Source organism: Erithacus rubecula (assembly GCF_903797595.1).
Source record: "Erithacus rubecula genome assembly, chromosome: 15".
Lineage (NCBI taxonomy): Eukaryota > Metazoa > Chordata > Aves > Passeriformes > Muscicapidae > Erithacus > Erithacus rubecula.
Window position 1 is genome coordinate 13,426,340 of NC_136667.1, and position 7,559 is coordinate 13,433,898.

General features: G+C 37.0%; 1 long non-coding RNA gene across 1 annotated transcript; it reads right to left on the reverse strand.

Moving 5' to 3' along the window:
* Positions 1-1,505: 1,505 nt before the first annotated feature.
* LOC306808615 lies at positions 1,506-2,244 on the reverse strand. Its single transcript, XR_013776079.1, has 2 exons — positions 2,145-2,244; positions 1,506-1,628 (listed from the first exon to the last, which is right to left on the reverse strand). It is a non-coding gene; the product is annotated as an uncharacterized lncRNA (long non-coding RNA).
* Between the last annotated feature and the right edge of the window lie 5,315 nt (positions 2,245-7,559).

Sequence of the window (7,559 nt, forward strand, 5' to 3'; positions counted from 1 at the left end):
TTAATTAAAAACTTTTCCTGAGGTGTTCGTATAAAGCCCTAGTGAAATGTGTTTCTGTCTACTCTTTACCTTTCATTGTGTCCCTTTTTAAAAATGATTATGGCAGATGGTGGAAAAAGAAGCAAATAAACAGCATATCCAAAGAAAACAGTGTTAAAGCATAGCAAAACCCAGGCAATTCAAATTGCTGTGATGTATGTTTATTTTCAAAATTTGTGAAATATTTACAAATGTACAAGTTCATTTGATTAAAATATGACTACTGATTATGAAAAAATTTAGTAATTAAGGACCTGAATAAAAAGGAATATTTTTTTAATTAATAGTTCTGTACTGATGGATCTCTTTATTGGCTCCCTATACCAACTAGTCCCTTCTCTAATTGATTTTTAATACATTTTCTTCTCTAGAAAGAAATGGAACCAGAATGATATCCATCATGCTTATTTTATGCATCTGTAATAAATCAAATCATATTTATTAAGGCCTGCAATTATGTATGTCAGAAATGTTGACTAGATGTAAATAAAAGCCCTTGTTTGAATGCTGCTCTTAATTATGTGCTTTTGATTTTCATGACTTGCATTTTAGAAAACTGTAAGAAAATGTAATTGCTAATGAATGTCTCTGCTAGGGTTTGATGATAGTTTAGTATCTCTTATACAACCATTTGAATCTGAATATAAATATTTTCCAGTTGCTCTTGCTGGAACACTAGTACTAATATCCCTAAGTAATGCTAATGTAGAGTTTTAGTTCGTGTTTGAAGTATGTTGGCACTGAAATGAATTACACTCAAAGATTTGTCAGTGCTATGGAGGTTGAAAGGCAGAACTCCTGCTTTGCAGGTGATTTTAATTTTCTTTTCAAGCCCATCAAATCTGATGAAATCTGACTGACATTGAATGTTTGGCTGTGGTGAAGTCTGAGTCACAGTGTCATTAATCTTGTCCTGTACATTCACTTGCAGAGAACACGTAAAGCCAAAATGTGCATGAGGAAGGTGTGAAACAATGCTGAAAGGTGCATTTCCAGTTTTCATTGTGTGGACCACAGGCACACATACATCACTGTGATGAAACCAGAGTGACTTACACTGCTGGCTAGTTGTCCACAGAGAGCTGAAGTCAAAGAAATTCTCTAGTACATCATTAGCCAGAAGAGGCAGACTCCATATTAATTCTGCTTGCTCTTTAATTTCAGTTCTGAGCCTTATGGATATGTTCAGGCGGGAGCTCTGTATGATCTCAGAGTAGCTGAAGGGCATCAGATGCCCTATTTCTGCCACTGAGATGTGCCTCAGCATCCAAGTAATAGATTATAAATCTCTGAAAGCATTTTTCAGTCATGCATTTTTACCATATCCCTTAACCAACCACAAGATTTCAAAGAGCATAAAAATCACTTGTGCCAGAGGATTTTGTAGCATAGGTAATACTGTAGAAACTCACTGTACTGTCATTTTGACACAAATAATTGGGCATGGAGCTGCACATACAGAGAAAAAAAGGCAAAAAAAATCTTTATCTTATGCTACCACACAGGATGTGTACTATGGACTTACAATTGTAATAATCCATCACTGTCTGTCTATATTGAAATAGAAAACAAAAAATATGGTGTTTGGACTGCAAAAAAAATATTGAGTATCTTTGGTACAGTTTCATTATTTGGTCATGTTGTAGCTGATATGTCTACAAAATTGAATTCTTCTATTGCATGCACTTCAAATTTATGGCTGAGTAAATCAAAAGTCACTTTGTGAAGATGAGGACCTACCATTTTGAAGGTAAAATGTCATTTTATCCTGTACAAATTGGGTGCATATTTATCATTCCCATTCTTACAAAATACATGCATTTCCTTTTCCTTGTTTAGTTTACTTTCCACAAAAGGGATAGTTGCATTGCTGATGGCTTGCAAAGAAACTTATTCTTTCTATTTGTAACTGGATTCTGCCCGTTGTGCAACAGAGGTTGGGTTTCAGAGGCCAGTGTGCAGATTAGGGTAGGTGTGTTCCTGCTTCTAGAGCATCTCCAGCTGGGCTGCAGCCAGAGGACAGCAGCGTGGGATCCATCAGCTGTGACATGCTCAAAAGGTGATCTCAATGCAGAAGAGCTTGCTGTGGGCACAGGCAGTGGTACCTCACAAGGGAGCAGATCCCAGCTCCTCTCTGAGGGGCATAAAGGAAGTTTTCTCTCACTGTTGCTGATTTCACGACCTGATGGAGTTTCAGCTTTACCCAAAGAGATCATTCTCTTGATCACACACCTCTTGATCACACACCTCTGCCACAGCCTGCTCCATGCTGAGGGGATTGGGTCATAAAGACAACCTCCAAGATATTAAACAACATGTTCCCACTTTCTCTGTTTTGGCTTTTTTTTCTTCAGGAACTGAAAGTTGGAAACCTTCCCTTCTGATGAGGAGCAGTGATCATGTACTTTCCCTAGGTTTGTTAAAAAATTAAATGAATGGGGGGAAAGTGACTGATGATTACTGCAATAAGCTTCCAAGGAAAACAGGGTTATCTAAACCAGTAACCATATATTCATCAGATATATCACAGTTCTTATTTTTCTCCTCTATAGCTTTGTTTAGCTTTTTAGTGCTTCCTAGAAAATTTGTTGCAGCATTGCTGTTCTTTTGCTGTTGAAGGAGTAGTGCAGTATTCTTTCAATAGATTACTAAATATTTTTAATTTATTTCTTCTGCTGCTTCATCCTGAGTTCTTGACTGTGAGAGCATAACAGGAGTGAAATCTATCTTTGTGTTAGTGATGCATCTTTTTCTTTTTGCTGCCTGATGTGGCAGCAAAATGGTGAGCTGAAGAACAACGTGCTTTAGTGCTTTTGGGAAGTCCTTCAAGTCTTGCACAAATACCACTTATTTTCTTTAGCATTTAATATCTTGAACCTAATTAATTCATTGTGCCACTTGACAGATTCTAGTCCATCTACTTTTGAGTGTGTTTATCCTGATGAATACCTGTTTCCAAGATTCCTGTTATTATAGCATATTTTGCTAATCTGAGAGGACGGAGTACTTTAGAATATTTTAGATAATGTTGAGCACTGATTTTGGCTTGGCCAGGAATTGAGTTTAGTTATATATATATATATATCAAAATGTGTGTCTTGAAAAATAACCAGTGAACATTTTTGGTGAGACTGGATGTTTTTTTAGTGGTTTGGGGTGACACTAAGCTAAGATTTTGTTGTAAATTACTTTTCTAGTTTCTTTCGTTGGCTGACTGTACCCCTTTTTTTTCACTAGCTTATTTTCTTATTGCAATATACCTTTTCTTATGAACATTTTTTATCGTGTCCTATTTTATTAAGCACTTTACATTAGTTGCACTTTTGTTGGAAGGAAATACAACCACAAAACCTGTTTTATCTGTTATTGTAGCTTTACTTCCCAAATCCCAGCCACAACAAAACACACAGCGTGGACCCTGCCCAAAATGTTCTCTTGTTTCATCTGGAGGTAGCTGCAGTCTGCAGTCTCTGTGCCAGATGAGCAGTAATGTGGCAGATGTGGAAGGAAACACAGACTATTCTGTCTGTACTGAAAACATTACATGTTGCATTGATCTGCTGTCACCTCAGACCTTCCCTGGCCCAGAGGAGCCAAAATATTAAGGTTTTTGAGCTATCTGAAGTTTGAAACAGAAGAGGCAGAAGTCAATAAGCAAACCAGACACTTCTAAAGAAAAATGCCAATTTCATAAATATTTTACTTAAAGTAAGAAATTGGGAAGTAAATCCTTATACATACTCCACTTTTTCCAAATATCTGTTATTCAGTAAAATTTTAAACCATTTACTAAAAATATCTGTTCCATGTCTATGGCAAGGGATCAGATTCCATCAAAATATGACTCTAAAAATCCAGTTTCCATTCAGATATGGGAGGAAATTTTGAATATTCATCAAACAGTAGTTGTAGGTGTTCACTGAAGAGCCTGAGTCATGCCACAGAGCAATACATCTCGTCCTCTACCCTTGCAAAACTTCAGATTGTATTTTGGTAAACAGGCACATAAATATGTTTATTTTCTGATCTTTTAAAAGATAAATAGTGTTCCTACCAGGAAATGTCAAATGCATTTGTGTCACCAAAAATATTTGCTTCCAAGCAAATAAGTCACTCTTTAGCACCTAACCAGACACTTTTGTTTTCAAATTGATTCTCCTGCAAGCCTGGAGGAGTACTTAAGATCACTAATGCAGGTATGTGTTCAATTTTCAGTGAAAGCTCTTCAAAACTTGGCTGAGTGTAACACCTGTGAAGATCTTGTTTTCTTTTTATGTGAACCAGCATCCCAGTTACAGTACCTTTGCCCTGTTAGGACCAAAGTATGTGTTTTCTTGAGAGTTTGCATGCTATAATACTCAATTGTTTGAAATGCATGTTTTTGACCCTAAGTTGTCAAGTTGTTGGTGCTGTAGTTTTCCCCTATCACAGATGACAAGACCATGCAGAAGAAATTCCCTATATTGAATAATTATTGAGATGGTACTCCATAGTATTCTGAAAATTTGCAGCTGGAATATATTACATTACCATGTTAAAAGGTTTGGGATATTACACAGCATAGCCTCCACAAGGATATCCTTGGGCTGATCAGGATGATAACAGCAGCACAGCAGAACAGACCAATTCAGCCAGTATTACAATGCAAACCCTGCAGCCCATCTCTGAATTCCCAGGGCTTATTTGCAAATCTGGCAGTAGCTCTTCTAGAAAACATCCTGCTGGCATGTGGCACCTGTGCTGGAGCTCTGCTGCTTTTTAATCACAACAGCTAAAGGCTGCTCATATAAATATGTTTTCCTGAAGGAGCGATAAGAAGAAGAAACAAATCTGATCCTGTACTGGTTGACAGAAGGTATCAAAAGTTAGGGAGATGTCAGTTTTCCCAGTACTGAATCACCCTGGTAATGAAGCAAAAGTGCATTAGAGATATGACCATAGGGCTGAACTGAACCTTCTGCATGCACTGAAAGATGCAAGAAAACTAACATTGTTTGGAGCATAGACATTTGTGGTGTACAGGAGGCTGCAAGGAGATCAGTAGGATTGCAAGGCAGTCACTCAGAAGAGAGCTGTAGAATTTATGAGAAGGTGAAGTGGCTACAGGTGAAGGTTGTAAGGGTAAAGCAGTTGAGTAGGCAGGTCTGAGAGCCCACAACAAGAGAGACTGATGGAGGAATCTTGAGATCTGTGAAGAGGTGAGGAAGAACTTGAAATTGTCCTGAAGTGATCTCAGTTTCTATGCTAAATTTCAGTACTATTCTTTTAATAATTTTGCTCTTCACTATGTGTTCTATTCTCGTGCTTTGAATGAACAGGCTCTAGTTAAACAAGTTTTCTCTTTTTGTATTTCTTATAATTATCAGAGGAATGGAGTTCTGGCTTTCTGGGTTGGCTTACTGTTATGATTTATGTTTCATACATTCATTACACTCTCTCCAATAAGTTCTTGGAAAGTATGGGAAACAATTGTTTTCTTGTGGGAAGTAGCTTTATCACTCTTTTAAAAAGCCAGCTTCAAGGAGGTGGTCTACTGAAACACTAGCTCCCTGTCCCTGAGGATTTGTCTTTTAATACACAGTGTTGTGCCAACAATTCAAAGAATGAATTCTTACTGAGTCATAGAGGAATCAGGAATGTGCTTTTTCTTTGTCTTTTTTCCCCATGAAAATTCATCAGGCCTTAAAGTGCCTTTCCATAACAGGCCCAGAGAATCAGCCAATTAATTGTTAAAAATATAAAACCATAGTTGCCAAGTATTGTACCTGATGGAAGAGAAGGATATAGTTAATTCTAATAACCCCAGATTACATTTTCAACAAAATTTCTTCCCTTGACTATGTTATACATCACAGTGCTTATGCTTGGTAGTGTCCCACAGCAACACAAAATTTTGTTAGATTTAATTATTAAATATACAGCAAAGCTGGCAGAAATGTTGAAGAGTGAGCTGAGCCATGGAGGTTTTTTGCCTTGTTTTGTTTTGCTTTCATTCCACTGTTCTGGTCCTTGCTACACCTGTAGCTGTGGAGCACAGCAGCAGAGGTTCATCTCACCTGAGCTGGGCTCCTCTCATGCCTGCTGCTAATGAGCAAACAAGATGCAGGATGAATCTTGTGGGAAAATGCCCCAGGGAAAACAGACATGGCTGAAGACAGAAAAACTTAAAAAATGAAACTAAACCAAAAGATGCCCTCCCAACAAGGTATTTCTGCAGTTATGGTTATAGCTAGCTTCATTCCCACAGAGAATTCAATGCAATTTCATTTATTTTTTTTTTCCCACTCTCTTAGTGGCATATTTACAATCAACACAGTTTATGTTTGGTGATAAGAATTTTTGTGAGATAAATGAAGTTTGTGTTTATTCCACTATTTAGATAGAGGTGCTTAGGGGAGTGATTATTATGGAAAAATATATTGGAAAAAAGTTATAGAAATGAATAATTATTATTATAAAAATTGTAGGAAAGCTTAGAAGTCAGTTTATATAGATCAAAGGTCTTAGCAGGTATGATGTCACCATTTTGTCCAGCACTCCTCAATGCTTTTTTCTGCAGCTGTTAGAAACGCAAGCTGGACACACAAAGAAACTTTTGTGTTGTTTTGCAGCCTCCCAGAAGGAGTTGTGCAGGTGCAGCAGTGCCAGGGAGCTGTCACCATTCTCACTGCACATGGCAGAAAGGCTGCCTGGATTCTGCTGCTGGGGCATCCTGTGAGACAAAGTCTCAAAAGTCTCCCAGGTCTCACATGTGCCTTCAGTTAACACTGATCATCCTAGGTTGTTTCTCATCACGTAAAGTATGATGTGCATAGTAAGATTCCATTTGTGAAGAATAAACATAACAATTTATTACTAAAATGTAAATTTTATTTACAGTCATGTATATGCCTCCATAGTGGCTAAAAAGTAATGTTCCAAATTGTCAAGTGATAAATGTTTATTTCCATATTTTCAATAACTATGGTTGAGTTAATTCAGATGTGTTATTTGTATTTATTAGAAAAACAGGATTCTTACTTAAGTGTTAAAGGATGCTGGGATCAGAGATGAGCAAAATAATCAGCTTTAGACAGCAGTAAGAAATAAAATTAGGATAGAAAGACTAAACAGTACACAGTCAGCAAAGAGTACTTTCAGATTCAATGTCAGAATGCAAATTTATATAAAAAAACTTTTGCATTTTATGACTAAAGATATTTTATTATTTGATGCTGGAAGCCAGACAATGCATGACAGGAGGCAGATTTCTTAGAAATCTCCTTGGCTGGAATATTTCATTTTATTAGTTGAACACCCGTTGTTATTTCTCTAAGCATCTGAAAAATAATTGTCAGTTTCTCTCAATCTCACTAAAGTTACCAGGACACCTGTAATGACCTAACACCATACACTAAATTTTAATAGCTATCACAGATGGTCATCTTTTAAAATGTCTGACTGTGCCCATTCTGCAATGTCATTTTATGTGTGCATTCTCTGTGTTGATGCATGAGTTTATAAGTGAATATAAGTGAGCC